General features: G+C 43.2%; 29 non-coding genes across 29 annotated transcripts; 11 read left to right on the top strand and 18 right to left on the bottom strand.

Annotated features, from left to right (window-relative positions):
* The first annotated feature begins 5067 nt into the window (after positions 1 to 5067).
* On the top strand, positions 5068 to 5139 carry trnac-gca (transfer RNA cysteine (anticodon GCA)). The gene has a single exon. It is a non-coding gene; the product is annotated as a tRNA-Cys (tRNA).
* Positions 5140 to 5255: 116 nt separating this feature from the next.
* trnac-gca (transfer RNA cysteine (anticodon GCA)) lies at positions 5256 to 5327 on the top strand. Its single transcript has one exon. It is a non-coding gene; the product is annotated as a tRNA-Cys (tRNA).
* A 1269-nt stretch (positions 5328 to 6596) lies between these two features.
* trnaa-cgc (transfer RNA alanine (anticodon CGC)) lies at positions 6597 to 6668 on the bottom strand. Its single transcript has one exon. It is a non-coding gene; the product is annotated as a tRNA-Ala (tRNA).
* A 187-nt stretch (positions 6669 to 6855) lies between these two features.
* On the bottom strand, positions 6856 to 6927 carry trnat-cgu (transfer RNA threonine (anticodon CGU)). The gene has a single exon. It is a non-coding gene; the product is annotated as a tRNA-Thr (tRNA).
* A 1106-nt stretch (positions 6928 to 8033) lies between these two features.
* On the bottom strand, positions 8034 to 8105 carry trnaa-ugc (transfer RNA alanine (anticodon UGC)). The gene has a single exon. It is a non-coding gene; the product is annotated as a tRNA-Ala (tRNA).
* Positions 8106 to 8789: 684 nt separating this feature from the next.
* Positions 8790 to 8861, bottom strand: trnaa-ugc (transfer RNA alanine (anticodon UGC)). Its single transcript has one exon. It is a non-coding gene; the product is annotated as a tRNA-Ala (tRNA).
* Positions 8862 to 9073: 212 nt separating this feature from the next.
* On the top strand, positions 9074 to 9145 carry trnac-gca (transfer RNA cysteine (anticodon GCA)). Its single transcript has one exon. It is a non-coding gene; the product is annotated as a tRNA-Cys (tRNA).
* A 116-nt stretch (positions 9146 to 9261) lies between these two features.
* trnac-gca (transfer RNA cysteine (anticodon GCA)) lies at positions 9262 to 9333 on the top strand. Its single transcript has one exon. It is a non-coding gene; the product is annotated as a tRNA-Cys (tRNA).
* A 1269-nt stretch (positions 9334 to 10602) lies between these two features.
* On the bottom strand, positions 10603 to 10674 carry trnaa-cgc (transfer RNA alanine (anticodon CGC)). The gene has a single exon. It is a non-coding gene; the product is annotated as a tRNA-Ala (tRNA).
* A 187-nt stretch (positions 10675 to 10861) lies between these two features.
* On the bottom strand, positions 10862 to 10933 carry trnat-cgu (transfer RNA threonine (anticodon CGU)). Its single transcript has one exon. It is a non-coding gene; the product is annotated as a tRNA-Thr (tRNA).
* A 1110-nt stretch (positions 10934 to 12043) lies between these two features.
* trnaa-ugc (transfer RNA alanine (anticodon UGC)) lies at positions 12044 to 12115 on the bottom strand. The gene has a single exon. It is a non-coding gene; the product is annotated as a tRNA-Ala (tRNA).
* Positions 12116 to 12799: 684 nt separating this feature from the next.
* Positions 12800 to 12871, bottom strand: trnaa-ugc (transfer RNA alanine (anticodon UGC)). Its single transcript has one exon. It is a non-coding gene; the product is annotated as a tRNA-Ala (tRNA).
* A 212-nt stretch (positions 12872 to 13083) lies between these two features.
* trnac-gca (transfer RNA cysteine (anticodon GCA)) lies at positions 13084 to 13155 on the top strand. The gene has a single exon. It is a non-coding gene; the product is annotated as a tRNA-Cys (tRNA).
* A 116-nt stretch (positions 13156 to 13271) lies between these two features.
* Positions 13272 to 13343, top strand: trnac-gca (transfer RNA cysteine (anticodon GCA)). The gene has a single exon. It is a non-coding gene; the product is annotated as a tRNA-Cys (tRNA).
* A 116-nt stretch (positions 13344 to 13459) lies between these two features.
* Positions 13460 to 13531, top strand: trnac-gca (transfer RNA cysteine (anticodon GCA)). The gene has a single exon. It is a non-coding gene; the product is annotated as a tRNA-Cys (tRNA).
* Positions 13532 to 14800: 1269 nt separating this feature from the next.
* trnaa-cgc (transfer RNA alanine (anticodon CGC)) lies at positions 14801 to 14872 on the bottom strand. Its single transcript has one exon. It is a non-coding gene; the product is annotated as a tRNA-Ala (tRNA).
* Positions 14873 to 15059: 187 nt separating this feature from the next.
* On the bottom strand, positions 15060 to 15131 carry trnat-cgu (transfer RNA threonine (anticodon CGU)). Its single transcript has one exon. It is a non-coding gene; the product is annotated as a tRNA-Thr (tRNA).
* Positions 15132 to 16218: 1087 nt separating this feature from the next.
* trnaa-ugc (transfer RNA alanine (anticodon UGC)) lies at positions 16219 to 16290 on the bottom strand. The gene has a single exon. It is a non-coding gene; the product is annotated as a tRNA-Ala (tRNA).
* A 684-nt stretch (positions 16291 to 16974) lies between these two features.
* trnaa-ugc (transfer RNA alanine (anticodon UGC)) lies at positions 16975 to 17046 on the bottom strand. The gene has a single exon. It is a non-coding gene; the product is annotated as a tRNA-Ala (tRNA).
* A 212-nt stretch (positions 17047 to 17258) lies between these two features.
* On the top strand, positions 17259 to 17330 carry trnac-gca (transfer RNA cysteine (anticodon GCA)). The gene has a single exon. It is a non-coding gene; the product is annotated as a tRNA-Cys (tRNA).
* A 116-nt stretch (positions 17331 to 17446) lies between these two features.
* trnac-gca (transfer RNA cysteine (anticodon GCA)) lies at positions 17447 to 17518 on the top strand. Its single transcript has one exon. It is a non-coding gene; the product is annotated as a tRNA-Cys (tRNA).
* A 1263-nt stretch (positions 17519 to 18781) lies between these two features.
* On the bottom strand, positions 18782 to 18853 carry trnaa-cgc (transfer RNA alanine (anticodon CGC)). Its single transcript has one exon. It is a non-coding gene; the product is annotated as a tRNA-Ala (tRNA).
* A 187-nt stretch (positions 18854 to 19040) lies between these two features.
* On the bottom strand, positions 19041 to 19112 carry trnat-cgu (transfer RNA threonine (anticodon CGU)). The gene has a single exon. It is a non-coding gene; the product is annotated as a tRNA-Thr (tRNA).
* Positions 19113 to 20222: 1110 nt separating this feature from the next.
* Positions 20223 to 20294, bottom strand: trnaa-ugc (transfer RNA alanine (anticodon UGC)). Its single transcript has one exon. It is a non-coding gene; the product is annotated as a tRNA-Ala (tRNA).
* Positions 20295 to 21244: 950 nt separating this feature from the next.
* On the top strand, positions 21245 to 21316 carry trnac-gca (transfer RNA cysteine (anticodon GCA)). The gene has a single exon. It is a non-coding gene; the product is annotated as a tRNA-Cys (tRNA).
* Positions 21317 to 21432: 116 nt separating this feature from the next.
* Positions 21433 to 21504, top strand: trnac-gca (transfer RNA cysteine (anticodon GCA)). Its single transcript has one exon. It is a non-coding gene; the product is annotated as a tRNA-Cys (tRNA).
* Positions 21505 to 22773: 1269 nt separating this feature from the next.
* Positions 22774 to 22845, bottom strand: trnaa-cgc (transfer RNA alanine (anticodon CGC)). Its single transcript has one exon. It is a non-coding gene; the product is annotated as a tRNA-Ala (tRNA).
* Positions 22846 to 23032: 187 nt separating this feature from the next.
* On the bottom strand, positions 23033 to 23104 carry trnat-cgu (transfer RNA threonine (anticodon CGU)). Its single transcript has one exon. It is a non-coding gene; the product is annotated as a tRNA-Thr (tRNA).
* A 1110-nt stretch (positions 23105 to 24214) lies between these two features.
* On the bottom strand, positions 24215 to 24286 carry trnaa-ugc (transfer RNA alanine (anticodon UGC)). The gene has a single exon. It is a non-coding gene; the product is annotated as a tRNA-Ala (tRNA).
* Positions 24287 to 24752: the final 466 nt, after the last annotated feature.

The following is a 24752-nucleotide window of genomic DNA, read 5'->3' as shown; positions in this document are numbered from 1 at the left end:
TTGCCAGTTATTACAGGCGATTTGTGGAGGGATTTGCTCAATTAGCAGGCCCTTTGCATAAGTTGGTGGCTACACTCGTAGGCACCAAAAGTAAAAAGGGGTTAGGACAGGCTTTGGGGATGGCTTGGACCCCCCAATGTGAAAACAGTTTCGAGGCTTTAAAGGGTAAGTTGGTTTCAGCTCCAGTTCTGGCATATGCAGATTTCTCGCTTCCCTTCATCTTGGAGATCGATGCTAGCCATAGTGGCCTGGGGGCTGTGCTCTCGCAAGAACATGAAGGTGGTGTCCGGCCAGTGGCGTATGCCAGTCGAGGTCTTCGGCCCCCTGAGCGCAACATGGTCAACTATAGTTCCATGAAGTTGGAATTTCTTGCGCTCAAGTGGGCCATGACAGAAAAGTTTCGTGAGTACCTCTTGGGGCACAAGTGTGTGGTGTTTACGGACAATAATCCTTTGAGTTATCTTCAGTCGGCAAAACTAGGAGCGACGGAGCACCGATGGGCCGCGCAACTTGCAGCTTTTGATTTTCAAATAAAATATCGCTCAGGTCGCAGCAACAAGAATGCCGATGCATTGTCCCGCCAGCATCCGCCAGGCCCTGGTCTGGAAGAATACCTCCCAGGTACCTCACTTCCTGTGCCAATCCAACAGGCCTCCCAGGTGGACCCCTTGATATCTGCGACGCAGACCGTGGTCTCGGTGCTCCCAGGTAGTAGTTCTTTAGATATCCGTTCCTTGCAGGACGCAGACTCTGTTCTTAAAGAGGTTTTGTCTTTTTGGGAAAAACAGGTTCAGCCCTCCCCTGCAGAGAGACGTCAGATCTCAAGACCAGCCATGGCACTGTTGCGTCAGTGGGACAGGCTGGTCGAGAAAGGGGGAGTGTTACATCGCCGGATGTTCAGGTCAGATGGGGGGGAGGAAAATCTCCAACTAATTTTGCCTGCAGTCCTTAAGCCAGAAATATTACGAAACTTGCATCAGGAGCATGGCCATCAGGGCATTGAGAGGACAACAGAATTGGTAAGGCAACGTTGCTATTGGCCAGGGATGTCTGCGGACATTAAACAGTGGTGCCAAGAGTGTGAGCGATGTCAAGTCGCCAAGGATTCTGGACGGGTACCCCACAGTTTCATGGGTCATTTGCTAGCATCTAGGCCTAATGAGATCTTGGCCATTGATTTTACCATGTTGGAGCCATCCCGAAATGGGCTGGAAAACATTCTTGTCATGACTGATGTGTTCAGTAAATATACCGTAGCAGTCCCCACTCGTGATCAGCGTGCCTCTACCGTGGCACAGGTTCTGCTTAAAGAATGGTTTTTCAAGTTTGGTGTTCCGAGTCGCATCCATTCTGATCAGGGGAGAAGTTTTGAGAGTTCTCTAATGCAGCAGTTCTGCCAATTATATGGGATTGAGAAGTCCCGGACAACCCCATACCATCCGGCTGGTAATGGGCAGTGCGAGCGCTTTAATAGAACGTTGCATAATCTTCTACGAACTTTACCGACTTCTCGGAAGCTGGACTGGGCGGCCCATTTGCCACAGGTAATCTTCTGTTACAACACTACTCCTCACCAGGGTACTGGAGAGTCCCCATACTTCCTGATGTTTGGTCAGGAACCTAGACTCCCCATAGATTTCCTGCTGGGTCGGGTACAGGATCCCATACCTGGGGAGATCCAGGACTGGGTGGTGGAACATCAGGCTAGGCTTAAGTTGGCATTTGAGGGGGCCCGTGAGCGACTTTTGATAGCTGCTGGTCGCCGGAAAGAACGGCATGACCAGCATGTTCGCGAGTTGCCCTTACAGGAGGGTCAGTTGGTTTACCTGCGAGATAATACTGTTCGGGGTCGCCACAAAATTCATGACGTATGGAGTTCTGTTGTTTATCAAGTGCTGAGGGCTCCTGTTGGGGAAGGAGCAGTTTATACAGTTGCTCCAGTAAATGACCTATGTAAGGTAAAGCACGTCCATCGTGACATGTTAAAAGCCCAAGTCCAGAAAGAGGCTCCTGTTCCTCCTCCTAGGGTTTCTCCACCACAAGTCCCAGTAGCACCTTTGGATACCTCCAGTGATGAAGACCTTTGGTTATTGGTATCAGAAACCAGATCAACGGCTGTTCCAGTACCTGCCCTTAGTGCTTCAGGTCCTACAGGGCTTCCTATGGTGGTACCTGCAGGAGATGGTCAGATTTCAGATGCTCCTATTGTGCCCGAAAGAGCTCAGCCTTTGGATTCTTTGTTGTCTGTAGTGTCTCAGCCTTGTTCTAGCCAGTCATTGCGTCGTACTTCACGTTCTACGGCTGGTCAGCATTCTAATGTTTATCGTCTTCCACGTTCTGTTGGTGTGGAGAATATGGTTGAATCCCAAGGCCCGGTTTTGAATGCACACTCAGCTTTGTTTAGACCCTGGCGGTAGTCCCTTTTTGTTGCATTAATTTCATCGTCGGGACGACGATGCAAAATGGGGGGGTAGATTGTAGCAGGAGGGGTTTTGTTTACCCCACCTACAGTTCTTAATTTAATAATGGTGTGCGGGCGCTTTAAGGTGCTGGGCGGGATTTCTATCCCCTATATATAGATGGGGGACCCTTATTTGGTGTGCGCTTCCTGTCCCCCACTCCTCTCTCTCCCGGAGCGTCTCACTTCCGGTCCAGCGGCATTCAGCTTGGTTGATTTAGCGCGGTTTTTGGCTCACTTCCAAAGAAGGTATTTGTGGCTACAGTAGTTGGTTATAATCTTACTGTGTGACTTGATTAACTCATTAGCACATTTTACTTGTAGACTTGAAGATTTTCGGCTGGTTTGCCGGCCCAGCAGCGTTGTATTGTGCTCTTGTGGGTCTAGTTTCACTTTCAGTTTCATAAGGTAGGTCTGCTCTGCTTATTTTGTTAGTTTGAGCGTGATTTTAGAATTACAGCTGACTTGCTCTTTTGGATTGGGGGTAGGGATAGCGGCCGTGTGGCTGTGCTGTTGCCGTGCTGTAGCTGATCGTCTGCTGTGGCCATTTCCTGTGTCTGCCGTGCCATTTTCTGCTAGCTGCTGTTTGCTGCACCAGCTGTGATTGCCAGTGGTGTTGTCTGCTCTCTGCACTCTAACCCTGATTGTTTGGGGAAACTGCATGCTGTATGTAAGTATAGTATTTTATTAATTCTCAAATTGGCTATTTTAAATGGTTTAATTAAAATGTGTGTATTTTATAGGTTTTCTCACCCAGACTGTGCTGATTGTGGCTTTTAGCTTCTCACAGTGCTGCTGTTTTGTTTCTCTATTTTTGTTGTTAATTTTCTTTTGCTATTTTCTGTCTTATTCATTCTTTGTTTTGGATTATTATATCTTTGTTTAAATTTGGTTTCTGTTTTGCCTGAGTTTGTATTCTATTTTTATAATTTTGCTTTGCGTTATCAACCCTAACTATCTGTGGCTTCTTTTTGTTTTGTATGGAATTAGGGTTGATTTCTTATTGACTACTTTCTCATTTATGATTTGGTGTCTTGTCATTTATTAAGTATTTCTCATTTGTTTCATATATTTGATTTCTTTATAATTTGAGTTTGAGTGTTGGTTAATTTGGTGGGATGATTTTATTTTGAAGATTAGTGCAGTCAGTCGACTGCACTTTCCTGATTTTTGTATTTTGTGTTTGGATTACTTTAATTTGGGTTAATTTTGGTTATTTGGACTTTCTTCTCTTCTGTTTAGCAGAACTGTGTGAGTTTTGTGTGTGTGTGTGTGTGTGTGTGTGTTGTGGTGGTTGTACTGTGGTGTGGTAAAGAGGGGCTGCGAGAGACCAGGACTAAATAAGATAAGTGTTTTACTCTTTTATATAATTGTCGTAATTAATTGTGTAGTTTTAATTTGAAATATAGTTCTGGTAAAATTATTAGTGGTCTCTCCCCTCCACCATTTACCATACTTAATTTTGTTTCTTTTTTTGGCTGGACAGGAGCTGCGGGCCAAAGCGACAGAGCTTGGGGTGTGGAGTATCTTTTCACCATTCTGTAGTGTAGAGCACTTGGTGTTATGATATGCAGTGCAGTCACGTGTGGTGTGTGTAGTGTAGGTGACCTCGTATCCTTTTTCTGCTCCTTCCTGCCGCGGTAAGCCCTCAGTCCAGTCCTGGCCTGAGTCTTAATATTAATTTGTCTGTCCAGTGTTTGTGTGTGTGTGTGAATGTTTTAAAAATAATTGTTAATAAAATTGTTTAAATATTTGGAACTCCGTCTCTGGTCTCAAAGTGTTCTAGATCTGCGTGTCTTTAATTTTCTTGGCTTAAAGGGCCAGTTATATTTCCTAGGGGTGAAATTCCCTTAGGTGGCGTAGTCGTGCACTATTTACTATGAATATTTATTAGTATTCTTACTCTCTCTTGCCACACAGACAACAAGCAATGTCCTGTCATTTAGTAGATACAACATAGCACCCGCAATCAGGCAATGCACCGAGGAAGGAGGTTCCTGAGGAACAAGTATGGAGACCTTTAATTAAGCTTCTTTGCTTGTTGTCTTGCATGAAGAAAAATGCATGAAAGTGGATAAAACCCACGTTCTTCTGGTTACAAGACCAACGCCAAGCCACTTGGACATTGTGCCATGTAGAGTGGGGACATAGAGTTTGAGAACTCACAGCAGACTTGACTCTCAAAAGGACTTAAGAAGAAAGCTATAGCATGCCATTATGAAGGCTACAAACCAGATCTATCAAGGTTCTTTATTCAGCAAATGCCTTGTACAAATGCGCCGTTTTTGCAAATTCTATAGATGTGTGCTTCATGTTTAACTTCAATGCATGAAACAGCAGCAATGGAGATACTGGGGACTGAACCCAGCATGCGCTCTACCACTGAGCTACATCACCACATTAAACCTTAAAATCCGGGTGCCCCGTATGTCTATTGCCTCTCTGAAGGATGCTCTGTTCAGCAATGGGTTCTTTGGCTAAGATTTGGTTTTACAAAGTAGAATCCATGCATTTCACTCCATTTTAATAGATATTACCTTTAAAGGAGTTTAGTTCAGATCCAGGTGCCCCTTTTGTCAAGTCCCTTGCTTAAGGTGGGTTGCATTGAAGGGGGTATAGCTCAGTGGTAGAGCATTTGACTGCAGCTCAAGAGGTCCCCAGTTCAAATCTCGGTGCCCCCTATGTCCAGTCCCTCTCTTAAGGGTGCTAAGTTCAGCAACGGGTACTTAGGCTAAGATTTGGTTTTACAAAGTAGGATCCATGCATTTCAGTTAATTTTAGTACTTACTATGTTCCAGGGGGTATAGCTCAGTGCTAGAGCATTTGACTGCAGATCAAGAGGTCCCCGGTTCAAATCCGGGTGCCCCCTGTATCCAGTCCATTGCTTAAAGGCTGTACTTTTAGCAATGCCTGTTGGCTACCAGTTTACATTTGTGTAATCTGGCTAAGATTTGTTGTTACAAGGTAGAATCCATACATTTTAAGCCGGTGTATATCGAAAGGAGTATAGCTCAGTGGTACAGCATTTGACTGCAGATCAAGAGGTCCTCGCTTCAAATCTGGGTGCCCCCTATGCCCAGTGCTTCTCATAAAAAGGTGCTATGTTCAGGAATGGGTATAGGTTGCTTTGGCTAAGATTTGCTTTCACAAAGTAGAATCCATGCATTTCAGTTCATAGGGTTCCCCTTATGTCCAGTCCATCTCTTAAGGGTGCTATATTCAGCAATGGGTATTGGCTACCTTTTAGGGTACTTTGGTTAAGATTTGCTTTCACATAGTAGAATCCATGCATTTTAGTTCATTTTAATAGATATTACCTTCAAGGGAGTATAGTTCAGATCCGGGTGCCCCTTTTGTCCAATCCCTTGCTTAAGGGCTATTTTTTATCTGACTAAGATCAATGTAGGATCCATATATTTTAAGGGAGGTTGTATTGAAGGGGGCATAGCTCAGTGGTAGGGAGTTTGACTACAGATCAAGAGGTCCCCGGTTCAAATCCGCATGACCAATATGTCCATTTCCTCTCTTAAGGCTGCTTTGTGTTTAGCAGAGAGTTTTGCCTACCAGTATATATTTAGGTACTTTGGTTAAGATTTGGTTTCAAACCGCACAATCCATACATTTCAGTTCATTTAATAGATATTACTTTTACGATCAGTGGGAGAGCATTTGACTGCATAGCAAGAGGTCCCCGGTTCAAATCCGGGTGCCCCCTATGTCTAGTCCCTCTCTTAAGAGACCTACGTTCAGCAAAGGGCACTTGGCCATTGTGCCACGTAGACTGGGGACATATAGTTTGAGAACTCACAGCAGAGTTGAATCTGAAAAGGACTTCAGCAGAAATCTATAGCATGCCTTTATGAAGGCTACAAACCAGATCTATCAAGGTTCTTCATCAGCAAAAATGCCTTGTACAAATGCACCTTTTTTGCAAATTCTATAGATGTGTGCTTTATGGACTTGAGAGCACAGGGCAGAGTTGTCTGCGAAAGGCAGTTGAGTAGAACTCTATAGCATGCAATTATGAAGCCTATAAGAAATCAAATTTATCAAACTACTTCATCAGCAAATGCCTTGTACAAATGCCGATTTTATTGTGCAAATTTATGCCTACTTTCAAGTTGCAAAACAGCAGAAATGGAGATGCTGGGGATTGAACCCAGGACCTCATACATGCGAAGCATGCGCTCTACCACTGAGCTACATCCCCTCACAAAGTTAATCGCTTTGTATGGTGTCATCCTGATAACAAAACTCTGGAGACTTGCAAAAGCAGCATCCTTAAACTGCTGCATTGTTTCCATGCTTTTAGGACAACCTACAGTCTCAGAGATATGTTTGAAAGAGCATGCTAAAGCAAGCCAAACATTTTCAACAGAAAGACACAACACCCCTTCAGGCACGGACGGGGGTCGAACCCGTGATCTTCGGTTTACGAGACCGACGCCTTACCACTTGGCCACCATGCCAGACAGCAAGCAATGTCCTGTCACTTAGTAGATACAACATAGCACCCGCAATCAATCAATGCACTGAGCAAGGAGGTTTTTGAGGAACAAGTATGGAAAGCTTTAATTAAGCTTCTTTGCTTGTTGTCTTGCATGAACAAAGCTGCATGAACGTGGATCAAACCCACATTCTTCTGTTCACAAGACCAATGCCAAGCCACTTGGACATTGTGCCACGTAGACTGGGGACATATAGTTTGAGAACTCACAGCAGAGTTGACTCTCAAAAGGACTTAAGAAGAAATCTATCTAAATTATGAAGGCTACAAACCAGATCTATCAAGTTTCTTCATCAGCAAATGCCTTGTACAAATGCACCTTTTTTGCAAATTCTATAGATGTGTGCTTCATGTTTTATTTCAAGGTGCAAAACGGCAGCAAAGCAGATACTGGGGATTGAACCCACGACTTCATGCATACAAAGCACGCGATCTACCACTGAGCTACACCCCGACAAGAACCAATGCCATTGGTGTACTGTTATCATTGCAAGACAAATGTACAGAGTTGCAAAAGACTAATGTTAAGCTGTTGCATTTTCCCATGCTTTTAGAACAACCGACAATGTCACAAATACATTGGAAAGAGCATACCAAAGCAAAGAAGAACAGACAGATGTTGAATTGGACAGAGGTCCAACTAAAAAGCAGAAAACCAGAAGGTAACACAGACATTAGAGCACCCTCAATTAAAACATGCAGTGAGGTAGGAAGGTTTTGAGCAACAAGTATGGTAAACTGCAATTAAGCCACTTTACTTTTTTCTTGCATCAACAAATAGGGACAAACAGAGATCAAACCTGTGAGCTTCAGTTCACAAGACCAACGCCAGGCAACTTGGCAATTGCGCCACTTCTACAATATAAGTGTGGGCTTGAGAACACAGGGCAGAGTTGTCTGTGAAAGGCAGTTGAGTAGAAATCTATAGCATGCAATTATGAAGCCTATAAGAAATGAGATTTATAAAGCTACTTCATCAGCAAATGCCTTGTACACATGCCGATTTTATTGTGCAATTTCCAGAGACATGGGCTTTATGTTTACTTTCAAGTTGCAAAACAGCAGAAATGGAGATGCTGGGGATTGAACCCAGGACCTCATACATGCAAAGCATGCGCTCTACCACTGAGCTACATCCCCTCACAAAAGTCGCGTATGTGTACACTGTCATCCTGGCAACAAAACTCTGCAGACTTCCAAAGACAGCATCCTTAAGATGCTGCATTGTTTCCATGCTTTTAGGGCAACCTACAGTCTCAGAGATATGTTTGAAAGAGCATGCTAAAGCAAGCCAGAAATTTTCAACAGAAAGACACAACAGCCCTTCAGGCACGGAAAGGGATCAAGGCTGTGATCGTCGGTTTACGAGATCGACACCTTGCCATTTGGCCACAATGCCAGACAACAAGCAATGTCCTGTCATTTAGTAGATACAACATAGCACCCGCAATCAGGCAATGCACCGAGGAAGGAGGTTCCTGAGGAACAAGTATGGAGACCTTTAATTAAGCTTCTTTGCTTGTTGTCTTGCATGAAGAAAAATGCATGAAAGTGGATAAAACCCACGTTCTTCTGGTTACAAGACCAACGCCAAGCCACTTGGACATTGTGCCATGTAGAGTGGGGACATATAGTTTGAGAACTCACAGCAGACTTGACTCTCAAAAGGACTTAAGAAGAAAGCTATAGCATGCCATTATGAAGGCTACAAACCAGATCTATCAAGGTTCTTTATTCAGCAAATGCCTTGTACAAATGCGCCGTTTTTGCAAATTCTATAGATGTGTGCTTCATGTTTAACTTCAATGCATGAAACAGCAGCAATGGAGATACTGGGGATTGAACCCAGGACCTCATACACGCAAAGCATGCGCTCTACCACTGAGCTACATCACCACATTAAACCTTAAAATCCGGGTGCCCCGTATGTCTATTGCCTCTCTGAAGGATGCTCTGTTCAGCAATGGGTTCTTTGGCTAATATTTGGTTTTACAAAGTAGAATCCATGCATTTCACTCCATTTTAATAGATATTACCTTTAAAGGAGTTTAGTTCAGATCCAGGTGCCCCTTTTGTCAAGTCCCTTGCTTAAGGTGGGTTGCATTGAAGGGGGTATAGCTCAGTGGTAGAGCATTTGACTGCAGATCAAGAGGTCCCCGGTTCAAATCTGGGTGCCCCCTATGTCCAGTCCCTCTCTTAAGGGTGCTAAGTTCAGCAACAGGTACTTAGGCTAAGATTTGGTTTTACAAAGTAGGATCCATGCATTTCAGTTCATTTTAGTACTTACTATGTTCCAGGGGGTATAGCTCAGTGGTAGAGCATTTGACTGCAGATCAAAAGGTCCCCGGTTCAAATCCGGGTGCCCCCTGTATCCAGTCCATTGCTTAAAGGCTGTACTTTTAGCAATGCCTGTTGGCTACCAGTTTACATTTGTGTAATCTGGCTAAGATTTGTTGTTACAAGGTAGAATCCATACATTTTAAGCCGGTGTATATCGAAAGGAGTATAGCTCAGTGGTACAGCATTTGACTGCAGATCAAGAGGTCCTCGCTTCAAATCTGGGTGCCCCCTATGCCCAGTGCTTCTCATAAAAAGGTGCTATGTTCAGGAATGGGTATAGGTTGCTTTGGCTAAGATTTGCTTTCACAAAGTAGAATCCATGCATTTCAGTTCATAGGGTTCCCCTTATGTCCAGTCCATCTCTTAAGGGTGCTATATTCAGCAATGGGTATTGGCTACCTTTTAGGGTACTTTGGTTAAGATTTGCTTTCACATAGTTGAATCCATGCATTTTAGTCCATTTTAATAGATATTACCTTCAAGGGAGTATAGTTCAGATCCGGGTGCCCCTTTTGTCCAATCCCTTGCTTAAGGGCTATTTTTTATCTGACTAAGATCAATGTAGGATCCATATATTTTAAGGGAGGTTGTATTGAAGGGGGCATAGCTCAGTGGTAGGGAGTTTGACTACAGATCAAGAGGTCCCCGGTTCAAATCCGCATGACCAATATGTCCATTTCCTCTCTTAAGGCTGCTTTGCGTTTATCAGTGAGTTTTGCCTACCAGTATATATTTAGGTACTTTGGTTAAGATTTGGTTTCACACCGCACAATCCATACATTTCAGTTCATTTAATAGATATTACTTTTACGATCAGTGGGAGAGCATTTGACTGCATAGCAAGAGGTCCCCGGTTCAAATCCGGGTGCCCCCTATGTCTAGTCCCTCTCTTAAGGGACCTACGTTCAGCAAAGGGCACTTGGCCATTGTGCCACGTAGACTGGGGACATATAGTTTGAGAACTCACAGCAGAGTTGAATCTGAAAAGGACTTCAGCAGAAATCTATAGCATGCCTTTATGAAGGCTACAAACCAGATCTATCAAGGTTCTTCATCAGCAAAAATGCCTTGTACAAATGCACCTTTTTTGCAAATTCTATAGATGTGTGCTTTATGGACTTGAGAGCACAGGGCAGAGTTGTCTGCGAAAGGCAGTTGAGTAGAACTCTATAGCATGCAATTATGAAGCCTATAAGAAATCAAATTTATCAAACTACTTCATCAGCAAATGCCTTGTACAAATGCCGATTTTATTGTGCAAATTTATGCCTACTTTCAAGTTGCAAAACAGCAGAAATGGAGATGCTGGGGATTGAACCCAGGACCTCATACATGCGAAGCATGCGCTCTACCACTGAGCTACATCCCCTCACAAAGTTAATCGCTTTGTATGGTGTCATCCTGATAACAAAACTCTGGAGACTTGCAAAAGCAGCATCCTTAAACTGCTGCATTGTTTCCATGCTTTTAGGACAACCTACAGTCTCAGAGATATGTTTGAAAGAGCATGCTAAAGCAAGCCAAACATTTTCAACAGGAAGACACAACACCCCTTCAGGCACGGACGGGGGTCGAACCCGTGATCTTCGGTTTACGAGACCGACGCCTTACCACTTGGCCACCATGCCAGACAGCAAGCAATGTCCTGTCACTTAGTAGATACAACATAGCACCCGCAATCAATCAATGCACTGAGCAAGGAGGTTTTTGAGGAACAAGTATGGAAAGCTTTAATTAAGCTTCTTTGCTTGTTGTCTTGCATGAACAAAACTGCATGAACGTGGATCAAACCCACATTCTTCTGTTCACAAGACCAATGCCAAGCCACTTGGACATTGTGCCACGTAGACTGGGGACATATAGTTTGAGAACTCACAGCAGACTTGACTCTCAAAAGGACTTAAGAAGAAAGCTATAGCATGCCATTATGAAGGCTACAAACCAGATCTATCAAGGTTCTTCATCAGCAAATGCCTTGTACAAATGCACCTTTTTTGCAAATTCTATAGATGTGTGCTTCATGTTTTATTTCAAGGTGCAAAACGGCAGCAAAGCAGATACTGGGGATTGAACCCACGACTTCATGCATACAAAGCACGCGATCTACCACTGAGCTACACCCCGACAAGAACCAATGCCATTGGTGTACTGTTATCATTGCAAGACAAATGTACAGACTTGCAAAAGACTAATGTTAAGCTGTTGCATTTTCCCATGCTTTTAGAACAACCGACAATGTCACAAATACATTGGAAAGAGCATACCAAAGCAAAGAAGAACAGACAGATGTTGAATTGGACAGAGGTCCAACTAAAAAGCAGAAAACCAGAAGGTAACACAGACATTAGAGCACCCTCAATTAAAACATGCAGTGAGGTAGGAAGGTTTTGAGCAACAAGTATGGTAAACTGCAATTAAGCCACTTTACTTTTTTCTTGCATCAACAAATAGGGACAAACAGAGATCAAACCTGTGAGCTTCAGTTCACAAGACCAACGCCAGGCAACTTGGCAATTGCGCCACTTCTACAATATAAGTGTGGGCTTGAGAACACAGGGCAGAGTTGTCTGTGAAAGGCAGTTGAGTAGAAATCTATAGCATGCAATTATGAAGCCTATAAGAAATGAGATTTATAAAGCTACTTCATCAGCAAATGCCTTGTACACATGCCGATTTTATTGTGCAATTTCCAGAGACATGGGCTTTATGTTTACTTTCAAGTTGCAAAACAGCAGAAATGGAGATGCTGGGGATTGAACCCAGGACCTCATACATGCAAAGCATGCGCTCTACCACTGAGCTACATCCCCTCACAAAAGTCGCGTATGTGTACACTGTCATCCTGGCAACAAAACTCTGCAGACTTCCAAAGACAGCATCCTTAAGATGCTGCATTGTTTCCATGCTTTTAGGGCAACCTACAGTCTCAGAGATATGTTTGAAAGAGCATGCTAAAGCAAGCCAGAAATTTTCAACAGAAAGACACAACAGCCCTTCAGGCACGGAAAGGGATCAAGGCTGTGATCGTCGGTTTACGAGATCGACACCTTGCCATTTGGCCACAATGCCAGACAACAAGCAATGTCCTGTCATTTAGTAGATACAACATAGCACCCGCAATCAGGCAATGCACCGAGGAAGGAGGTTCCTGAGGAACAAGTATGGAGACCTTTAATTAAGCTTCTTTGCTTGTTGTCTTGCATGAACAAAAATGCATGAAAGTGGATAAAACCCACGTTCTTCTGGTTACAAGACCAACGCCAAGCCACTTGGACATTGTGCCATGTAGAGTGGGGACATATAGTTTGAGATCTCACAGCAGACTTGACTCTCAAAAGGACTTAAGAAGAAAGCTATAGCATGCCATTATGAAGGCTACAAACCAGATCTATCAAGGTTCTTTATTCAGCAAATGCCTTGTACAAATGCGCCGTTTTTGCAAATTCTATAGATGTGTGCTTCATGTTTAACTTCAATGCATGAAACACCAGCAATGGAGATACTGGGGATTGAACCCAGGACCTCATACACGCAAAGCATGCGCTCTACCACTGAGCTACATCCCCACATTAAACCTTAAAATCCGGGTACCCCGTATGTCTATTGCCTCTCTGAAGGATGCTCTGTTCAGCAATGGGTTCTTTGGCTAAGATTTGGTTTTACAAAGTAGAATCCATGCATTTCACTCCATTTTAATAGATATTACCTTTAAAGGAGTTTAGTTCAGATCCAGGTGCCCCTTTTGTCAAGTCCCTTGCTTAAGGTGGGTTGCATTGAAGGGGGTATAGCTCAGTGGTAGAGCATTTGACTGCAGATCAAGAGGTCCCCGGTTCAAATCTGGGTGCCCCCTATGTCCAGTCCCTCTCTTAAGGGTGCTAAGTTCAGCAACGGGTACTTAGGCTAAGATTTGGTTTTACAAAGTAGGATCCATGCATTTCAGTTCATTTTAGTACTTACTATGTTCCAGGGGGTATAGCTCAGTGGTAGAGCATTTGACTGCAGATCAAGAGGTCCCCGGTTCAAATCTGGGTGCCCCCTATGTCCAGTTCTTCTCTTAAGGGTGCTAAGTTCAGCAACGGGTACTTAGGCTAAGATTTGGTTTTACAAAGTAGGATCCATGCATTTCAGTTCATTTTAGTACTTACTATGTTCCAGGGGGTATAGCTCAGTGGTAGAGCATTTGACTGCAGATCAAGAGGTCCCCGGTTCAAATCCGGGTGCCCCCTGTATCCAGTCCCTTGCTTAAAGGCTGTACTTTTAGCAATGCCTGTTGGCTACCAGTTTACATTTGTGTAATCTGGCTAAGATTTGTTGTTACAAGGTAGAATCCATACATTTTAAGCCGGTGTATATCGAAAGGAGTATAGCTCAGTGGTACAGCATTTGACTGCAGATCAAGAGGTCCTCGCTTCAAATCTGGGTGCCCCCTATGCCCAGTGCTTCTCATAAAAAGGTGCTATGTTCAGGAATGGGTATAGGTTGCTTTGGCTAAGATTTGCTTTCACAAAGTAGAATCCATGCATTTCAGTTCATAGGGTTCCCCTTATGTCCAGTCCATCTCTTAAGGGTGCTATATTCAGCAATGGGTATTGGCTACCTTTTAGGGTACTTTGGTTAAGATTTGCTTTCACATAGTAGAATCCATGCATTTTAGTCCATTTTAATAGATATTACCTTCAAGGGAGTATAGTTCAGATCCGGGTGCCCCTTTTGTCCAATCCCTTACTTAAGGGCTATTTTTTATCTGACTAAGATCAATGTAGGATCCATATATTTTAAGGGAGGTTGTATTGAAGGGGGCATAGCTCAGTGGTAGGGAGTTTGACTACAGATTAAGAGGTCCCCGGTTCAAATCCGCATGACCAATATGTCCATTTCCTCTCTTAAGGCTGCTTTGTGTTTAGCAGAGAGTTTTGCCTACCAGTATATATTTAGGTACTTTGGTTAAGATTTGGTTTCACACCGCACAATCCATACATTTCAGTTCATTTAATAGATATTACTTTTACGATCAGTGGGAGAGCATTTGACTGCATAGCAAGAGGTCCCCGGTTCAAATCCGGGTGCCCCCTATGTCTAGTCCCTCTCTTAAGAGACCTACGTTCAGCAAAGGGCACTTGGCCATTGTGCCACGTAGACTGGGGACATATAGTTTGAGAACTCACAGCAGAGTTGAATCTGAAAAGGACTTCAGCAGAAATCTATAGCATGCCTTTATGAAGGCTACAAATCAGATCTATCAAGGTTCTTCATCAGCAAAAATGCCTTGTACAAATGCACCTTTTTTGCAAATTCTATAGATGTGTGCTTTATGGACTTGAGAGCACAGGGCAGAGTTGTCTGCGAAAGGCAGTTGAGTAGAACTCTATAGCATGCAATTATGAAGCCTATAAGAAATCAAATTTATCAAACTACTTCATCAGCAAATGCCTTGTACAAATGCCGATTTTATTGTGCAAATTTATGCCTACTTTCAAGTTGCAAAACAGCAGAAATGGAGATGCTGGGGATTGAACCCAGGACCTCATACATGCGAAGCATGCGCTCTACCACTGAGCTACATCCCCTCACAAAGTTAATTGCTTTGTATGGTGTCATCCTGATAACAAAACTCTGGAGACTTGCAAAAGCAGCATCCTTAAACTGCTGCATTGTTTCCATGCTTTTAGGACAACCTACAGTCTCAGAGATATGTTTGAAAGAGCATGCTAAAGCAAGCCAAACATTTTCAACAGAAAGACACAACACCCCTTCAGGCACGGACGGGGGTCGAACCCGTGATCTTCGGTTTACGAGACCGACGCCTTACCACTTGGCCACCATGCCAGACAGCAAGCAATGTCCTGTCACTTAGTAGATACAACATAGCACCCGCAATCAATCAATGCACTGAGCAAGGAGGTTTTTGAGGAACAAGTATGGAAAGCTTTAATTAAGCTTCTTTGCTTGTTGTCTTGCATGAACAAAACTGCATGAACGTGGATCAAACCCACATTCTTCTGTTCACAAGACCAATGCCAAGCCACTTGGACATTGTGCCACGTAGACTGGGGACATATAGTTTGAGAACTCACAGCAGAGTTGACTCTCAAAAGGACTTAAGAAGAAATCTATAGCATGCTATTATGAAGGCTACAAACCAGATCTATCAAGGTTCTTCATCAGCAAATGCCTTGTACGAATGCACCTTTTTTGCAAATTCTATAGATGTGTGCTTCATGTTTTATTTCAAGGTGCAAAACGGCAGCAAAGCAGATACTGGGGATTGAACTGGCGATCTACCACTGAGCTACACCCCGACAAGAACCAATGCCATTGGTGTACTGTTATCATTGCAAGACAAATGTACAGACTTGCAAAAGACTAATGTTAAGCTGTTGCATTTTCCCATGCTTTTAGAACAACCGACAATGTCACAAATACATTGGAAAGAGCATACCAAAGCAAAGAAGAACAGACAGATGTTGAATTGGACAGAGGTCCAACTAAAAAGCAGAAAACCAGAAGGTAACACAGACATTAGAGCACCCTCAATTAAAACATGCAGTGAGGTAGGAAGGTTTTGAGCAACAAGTATGGTAAACTGCAATTAAGCCACTTTACTTTTTTCTTGCATCAACAAATAGGGACAAACAGAGATCAAACCTGTGAGCTTCAGTTCACAAGACCAACGCCAGGCAACTTGGCAATTGCGCCACTTCTACAATATAAGTGTGGGCTTGAGAACACAGGGCAGAGTTGTCTGTGAAAGGCAGTTGAGTAGAAATCTATAGCATGCAATTATGAAGCCTATAAGAAATGAGATTTATAAAGCTACTTCATCAGCAAATGCCTTGTACACATGCCGATTTTATTGTGCAATTTCCAGAGACATGGGCTTTATGTTTACTTTCAAGTTGCAAAACAGCAGAAATGGAGATGCTGGGGATTGAACCCAGGACCTCATACATGCAAAGCATGCGCTCTACCACTGAGCTACATCCCCTCACAAAAGTCGCGTATGTGTACACTGTCATCCTGGCAACAAAACTCTGCAGACTTCCAAAGACAGCATCCTTAAGATGCTGCATTGTTTCCATGCTTTTAGGGCAACCTACAGTCTCAGAGATATGTTTGAAAGAGCATGCTAAAGCAAGCCAGAAATTTTCAACAGAAAGACACAACAGCCCTTCAGGCACGGAAAGGGATCAAGGCTGTGATCGTCGGTTTACGAGATCGACACCTTGCCATTTGGCCACAATGCCAGACAACAAGCAATGTCCTGTCATTTAGTAGATACAACATAGCACCCGCAATCAGGCAATGCACCGAGGAAGGAGGTTCCTGAGGAACAAGTATGGAGACCTTTAATTAAGCTTCTTTGCTTGTTGTCTTGCATGAAGAAAAATGCATGAAAGTGGATAAAACCCACGTTCTTCTGGTTACAAGACCAACGCCAAGCCACTTGGACATTGTGCCATGTAGAGTGGGGACATATAGTTTGAGAACTCACAGCAGACTTGACTCTCAAAAGGACTTAGGAAGAAAGCTATAGCATGCCATTATGAAGGCTACAAACCAGATCTACCAAGGTTCTTTATTCAGCAAATGCCTTGTACAAATGTGCCGTTTTTGCAAATTCTATAGATGTGTGCTTCATGTTTAACTTCAATGCATGAAACAGCAGCAATGGAGATACTGGGGATTGAACCCAGGACCTCATACACGCAAAGCATGCGCTCTACCACTGAGCTACATCCCCACATTAAACCTTAAAATCCGGGTGCCCCGTATGTCTATTGCCTCTCTGAAGGATGCTCTGTTCAGCAATGGGTTCTTTGGCTAAGATTTGGTTTTACAAAGTAGAATCCATGCATTTCACTCCATTTTAATAGATATTACCTTTAAAGGAGTTTAGTTCAGATCCAGGTGCCCCTTTTGTCAAGTCCCTTGCTTAAGGTGGGTTGCATTGAAGGGGGTATAGCTCAGTGGTAGAGCATTTGACTGCAGATCAAAAGGTCCCCGGTTCAAATCTGGGTGCCCCCTATGTCCAGTCCCTCTCTTAAGGGTGCTAAGTTCAGCAACGGGTACTTAGGCTAAGATTTGGTTTTACAAAGTAGGATCCATGCATTTCAGTTCATTTTAGTACTTAATATGTTCCAGGGGGTATAGCTCAGTGGTAGAGCATTTGACTGCAGATCAAGAGGTCCCCGGTTCAAATCCGGGTGCCCCCTATATCCAGTCCCTTGCTTAAAGGCTGTACTTTTAGCAATGCCTGTTGGCTACCAGTTTACATTTGTGTAATCTGGCTAAGATTTGTTGTTACAAGGTAGAATCCATACATTTTAAGCCGGTGTATATCGAAAGGAGTATAGCTCAGTGGTACAGCATTTGACTGCAGATCAAGAGGTCCTCGCTTCAAATCTGGGTGCCCCCTATGCCCAGTGCTTCTCATAAAAAGGTGCTATGTTCAGGAATGGGTATAGGTTGCTTTGGCTTGCTTTCACAAAGTAGAATCCATGCATTTCAGTTCATAGGGTTCCCCTTATGTCCAGTCCATCTCTTAAGGCTGCTATATTCAGCAATGGGTATTGGCTACCTTTTACGGTACTTTGGCTAAGATTTGCTTTCACATAGTAGAATCCATGCATTTTAGTCCATTTTAATAGATATTACCTTCAAGGGAGTATAGTTCAGATCCGGGTGCCCCTTTTGTCCAATCCCTTGCTTAAGGGCTATTTTTTATCTGACTAAGATCAATGTAGGATCCATATATTTTAAGGGAGGTTGTATTGAAGGGGGCATAGCTCAGTGGTAGGGAGTTTGACTACAGATCAAGAGGTCCCCAGTTCATATCCGCATGACCAATATGTCCATTTCCTCTCTTAAGGCTGCTCTGTGTTTAGCAGAGAGTTTTGCCTACCAGTATATATTTAGGTACTTTGGTTAAGATTTGGTTTCACACCGCACAATCCATACATTTCAGTTCATTTAATAGATATTACTTTTACGATCAGTGGGAGAGCATTTGACTGCATAGCAAGAGGTCCCCGGTTCAAATCCGGGTGCCCCCTATGTCTAGTCCCTCTCTTAAGAGACCTACGTTCAGCAAAGGGCACTTGGCCATTGTGCCACGTAGACTGGGGACATATAGTTTGAGAACTCACAGCAGAGTTGAATCTGAAAAGGACTTCAGCAGAAATCTATAGCATGCCTTTATGAAGGCTACAAACCAGATCTATCAAGGTTCTTCATCAGCAAAAATGCCTTGTACAAATGCACCTTTTTTGCAAATTCTATAGATGTGTGCTTTATGGACTTGAGAGCACAGGGCAGAGTTGTCTGCGAAAGGCAGTTGAGTAGAACTCTATAGCATGCAATTATGAAGCCTATAAGAAATCAAATTTATCAAACTACTTCATCAGCAAATGCCTTGTACAAATGCCGATTTTATTGTGCAAATTTCTGCCTACTTTCAAGTTGCAAAACAGCAGAAATGGAGATGCTGGGGATTGAACCCAGGACCTCATACATGCGAAGCATGCGCTCTACCACTGAGCTACATCCCCTCACAAAGTTAATCGCTTTGTATGGTGTCATCCTGATAACAAAACTCTGGAGACTTGCAAAAGCAGCATCCTTAAACTGCTGCATTGTTTCCATGCTTTTAGGACAACCTACAGTCTCAGAGATATGTTTGAAAGAGCATGCTAAAGCAAGCCAAACATTTTCAACAGAAAGACACAACACCCCTTCAGGCACGGACGGGGGTCGAACCCGTGATCTTCGGTTTACGAGACCGACGCCTTACCACTTGGCCACCATGCCAGACAGCAAGCAATGTCCTGTCACTTAGTAGATACAACATAGCACCCGCAATCAATCAATGCACTGAGCAAGGAGGTTTTTGAGGAACAAGTATGGAAAGCTTTAATTAAGCTTCTTTGCTTGTTGTCTTGCATGAACAAAACTGCATGAACGTGGATCAAACCCACATTCTTCTGTTCACAAGACCAATGCCAAGCCACTTGGACATTGTGCCACGTAGACTGGGGACATATAGTTTGAGAACTCACAGCAGAGTTGACTCTCAAAAGGACTTAAGAAGAAATCTATAGCATGCTATTATGAAGGCTACAAACCAGATCTATCAAGGTTCTTCATCAGCAAATGCCTTGTACAAATGCACCTTTTTTGCAAATTCTATAGATGTGTGCTTCATGTTTTATTTCAAGGTGCAAAACGGCAGCAAAGCAGATACTGGGGATTGAACCCACGAGTTCATGCATACAAAGCACGCGATCTACCACTGAGCTACACCCCGACAAGAACCAATGCCATTGGTGTACTGTTATCATTGCAAGACAAATGTACAGACTTGCAAAAGACTAATGTTAAGCTGTTGCATTTTCCCATGCTTTTAGAACAACCGACAATGTCACAAATACATTGGAAAGAGCATACCAAAGCAAAGAAGAACAGACAGATGTTGAATTGGACAGAGGTCCAACTAAAAAGCAGAAAACCAGAAGGTAACACAGACATTAGAGCACCCTCAATTAAAACATGCAGTGAGGTAGGAAGGTTTTGAGCAACAAGTATGGTAAACTGCAATTAAGCCACTTTACTTTTTTCTTGCATCAACAAATAGGGACAAACAGAGATCAAACCTGTGAGCTTCAGTTCACAAGACCAACGCCAGGCAACTTGGCAATTGCGCCACTTCTACAATATAAGTGTGGGCTTGAGAACACAGGGCAGAGTTGTCTGTGAAAGGCAGTTGAGTAGAAATCTATAGCATGCAATTATGAAGCCTATAAGAAATGAGATTTATAAAGCTACTTCATCAGCAAATGCCTTGTACACATGCCGATTTTATTGTGCAATTTCCAGAGACATGGGCTTTATGTTTACTTTCAAGTTGCAAAACAGCAGAAATGGAGATGCTGGGGACTGAACCCAGGACCTCATACATGCAAAGCATGCGCTCTACCACTGAGCTACATCCCCTCACAAAAGTCGCGTATGTGTACACTGTCATCCTGGCAACAAAACTCTGCAGACTTCCAAAGACAGCATCCTTAAGATGCTGCATTGTTTCCATGCTTTTAGGGCAACCTACAGTCTCAGAGATATGTTTGAAAGAGCATGCTAAAGCAAGCCAGAAATTTTCAACAGAAAGACACAACAGCCCTTCAGGCACGGAAAGGGATCAAGGCTGTGATCGTCGGTTTACGAGATCGACACCTTGCCATTTGGCCACAATGCCAGACAACAAGCAATGTCCTGTCATTTAGTAGATACAACATAGCACCCGCAATCAGGCAATGCACCGAGGAAGGAGGTTCCTGAGGAACAAGTATGGAGACCTTTAATTAAGCTTCTTTGCTTGTTGTCTTGCATGAAGAAAAATGCATGAAAGTGGATAAAACCCACGTTCTTCTGGTTACAAGACCAACGCCAAGCCACTTGGACATTGTGCCATGTAGAGTGGGGACATATAGTTTGAGAACTCACAGCAGACTTGACTCTCAAAAGGACTTAAGAAGAAATCTATAGCATGCCATTATGAAGGCTACAAACCAGATCTATCAAGGTTCTTTATTCAGCAAATGCCTTGTACAAATGCGCCGTTTTTGCAAATTCTATAGATGTGTGCTTCATGTTTAACTTCAATGCATGAAACAGCAGCAATGGAGATACTGGGGACTGAACCCAGCATGCGCTCTACCACTGAGCTACATCACCACATTAAACCTTAAAATCCGGGTGCCCCGTATGTCTATTGCCTCTCTGAAGGATGCTCTGTTCAGCAATGGGTTCTTTGGCTAAGATTTGGTTTTACAAAGTAGAATCCATGCATTTCACTCCATTTTAATAGATATTACCTTTAAAGGAGTTTAGTTCAGATCCAGGTGCCCCTTTTGTCAAGTCCCTTGCTTAAGGTGGGTTGCATTGAAGGGGGTATAGCTCAGTGGTAGAGCATTTGACTGCAGATCAAGAGGTCCCCAGTTCAAATCTGGGTGCCCCCTATGTCCAGTCCCTCTCTTAAGGGTGCTAAGTTCAGCAACGGGTACTTAGGCTAAGATTTGGTTTTACAAAGTAGGATCCATGCATTTCAGTTCATTTTAGTACTTACTATGTTCCAGGGGGTATAGCTCAGTGGTAGAGCATTTGACTGCAGATCAAGAGGTCCCCGGTTGAAATCCGGGTGCCCCCTGTATCCAGTCCATTGCTTAAAGGCTGTACTTTTAGCAATGCCTGTTGGCTACCAGTTTACATTTGTGTAATCTGGCTAAGATTTGTTGTTACAAGGTAGAATCCATACATTTTAAGCCGGTGTATATCGAAAGGAGTATAGCTCAGTGGTACAGCATTTGACTGCAGATCAAGAGGTCCTCGCTTCAAATCTGGGTGCCCCCTATGCCCAGTGCTTCTCATAAAAAGGTGCTATGTTCAGGAATGGGTATAGGTTGCTTTGGCTAAGATTTGCTTTCACAAAGTAGAATCCATGCATTTCAGTTCATAGGGTTCCCCTTATGTCCAGTCCATCTCTTAAGGGTGCTATATTCAGCAATGGGTATTGGCTACCTTTTAGGGTACTTTGGTTAAGATTTGCTTTCACATAGTAGAATCCATGCATTTTAGTCCATTTTAATAGATATTACCTTCAAGGGAGTATAGTTCAGATCCGGGTGCCCCTTTTGTCCAATCCCTTGCTTAAGGGCTATTTTTTATCTGACTAAGATCAATGTAGGATCCATATATTTTAAGGGAGGTTGTATTGAAGGGGGCATAGCTCAGTGGTAGGGAGTTTGACTACAGATCAAGAGGTCCCCGGTTCAAATCCGCATGACCAATATGTCCATTTCCTCTCTTAAGGCTGCTTTGTGTTTAGCAGAGAGTATTGCCTACCAGTATATATTTAGGTACTTTGGTTAAGATTTGGTTTCACACCGCACAATCCATACATTTCAGTTCATTTATAAGATATTACTTTTACGATCAGTGGGAGAGCATTTGACTGCATAGCAAGAGGTCCCCGGTTCAAATCCGGGTGCCCCCTATGTCTAGTCCCTCTCTTAAGAGACCTACGTTCAGCAAAGGGCACTTGGCCATTGTGCCACGTAGACTGGGGACATATAGTTTGAGAACTCACAGCAGAGTTGAATCTGAAAAGGACTTCAGCAGAAATCTATAGCATGCCTTTATGAAGGCTACAAACCAGATCTATCAAGGTTCTTCATCAGCAAAAATGCCTTGTACAAATGCACCTTTTTTGCAAATTCTATAGATGTGTGCTTTATGGACTTGAGAGCACAGGGCAGAGTTGTCTGCGAAAGGCAGTTGAGTAGAACTCTATAGCATGCAATTATGAAGCCTATAAGAAATCAAATTTATCAAACTACTTCATCAGCAAATGCCTTGTACAAATGCCGATTGTATTGTGCAAATTTATGCCTACTTTCAAGTTACAAAACAGCAGAAATGGAGATGCTGGGGATTGAACCCAGGACCTCATACATGCGAAGCATGCGCTCTACCACTGAGCTACATCCCCTCACAAAGTTAATCGCTTTGTATGGTGTCATCCTGATAACAAAACTCTGGAGACTTGCAAAAGCAGCATCCTTAAACTGCTGCATTGTTTCCATGCTTTTAGGACAACCTACAGTCTCAGAGATATGTTTGAAAGAGCATGCTAAAGCAAGCCAAACATTTTCAACAGAAAGACACAACACCCCTTCAGGCACGGACGGGGGTCGACCACGTGATCTTCGGTTTACGAGACCGACGCCTTACCACTTGGCCACCATGCCAGACAGCAAGCAATGTCCTGTCACTTAGTAGATACAACATAGCACCCGCAATCAATCAATGCACTGAGCAAGGAGGTTTTTGAGGAACAAGTATGGAAAGCTTTAATTAAGCTTCTTTGCTTGTTGTCTTGCATGAACAAAACTGCATGAACGTGGATCAAACCCACATTCTTCTGTTCACAAGACCAATGCCAAGCCACTTGGACATTGTGCCACGTAGACTGGGGACATATAGTTTGAGAACTCACAGCAGACTTGACTCTCAAAAGGACTTAAGAAGAAAGCTATAGCATGCCATTATGAAGGCTACAAACCAGATCTATCAAGGTTCTTCATCAGCAAATGCCTTGTACAAATGCACCTTTTTTGCAAATTCTATAGATGTGTGCTTCATGTTTTATTTCAAGGTGCAAAACGGCAGCAAAGCAGATACTGGGGATTGAACCCACGACTTCATGCATGCAAAGCACGCGATCTACCACTGAGCTACACCCCGACAAGAACCAATGCCATTGGTGTACTGTTGTCATTGCAAGACAAATGTACAGACTTGCAAAAGACTAATGTTAAGCTGTTGCATTTTCCCATGCTTTTAGAACAACCGACAATGTCACAAATACATTGGAAAGAGCATACCAAAGCAAAGAAGAACAGACAGATGTTGAATTGGACAGAGGTCCAACTAAAAAGCAGAAAACCAGAAGGTAACACAGACATTAGAGCACCCTCAATTAAAACATGCAGTGAGGTAGGAAGGTTTTGAGCAACAAGTATGGTAAACTGCAATTAAGCCACTTTACTTTTTTCTTGCATCAACAAATAGGGACAAACAGAGATCAAACCTGTGAGCTTCAGTTCACAAGACCAACGCCAGGCAACTTGGCAATTGCGCCACTTCTACAATATAAGTGTGGGCTTGAGAACACAGGGCAGAGTTGTCTGTGAAAGGCAGTTGAGTAGAAATCTATAGCATGCAATTATGAAGCCTATAAGAAATGAGATTTATAAAGCTACTTCATCAGCAAATGCCTTGTACACATGCCGATTTTATTGTGCAATTTCCAGAGACATGGGCTTTATGTTTACTTTCAAGTTGCAAAACAGCAGAAATGGAGATGCTGGGGATTGAACCCAGGACCTCATACATGCAAAGCATGCGCTCTACCACTGAGCTACATCCCCTCACAAAAGTCGCGTATGTGTACACTGTCATCCTGGCAACAAAACTCTGCAGACTTCCAAAGACAGCATCCTTAAGATGCTGCATTGTTTCCATGCTTTTAGGGCAACCTACAGTCTCAGAGATATGTTTGAAAGAGCATGCTAAAGCAAGCCAGAAATTTTCAACAGAAAGACACAACAGCCCTTCAGGCACGGAAAGGGATCAAGGCTGTGATCGTCGGTTTACGAGATCGACACCTTGCCATTTGGCCACAATGCCAGACAACAAGCAATGTCCTGTCATTTAGTAGATACAACATAGCACCCGCAATCAGGCAATGCACCGAGGAAGGAGGTTCCTGAGGAACAAGTATGGAGACCTTTAATTAAGCTTCTTTGCTTGTTGTCTTGCATGAACAAAAATGCATGAAAGTGGATAAAACCCACGTTCTTCTGGTTACAAGACCAACGCCAAGCCACTTGGACA

This window comes from Astyanax mexicanus, chromosome 11 (genome assembly GCF_023375975.1).
Source record: "Astyanax mexicanus isolate ESR-SI-001 chromosome 11, AstMex3_surface, whole genome shotgun sequence".
Lineage (NCBI taxonomy): Eukaryota > Metazoa > Chordata > Actinopteri > Characiformes > Acestrorhamphidae > Astyanax > Astyanax mexicanus.
This window is presented reverse-complemented; position numbering and strand designations above follow the sequence as displayed.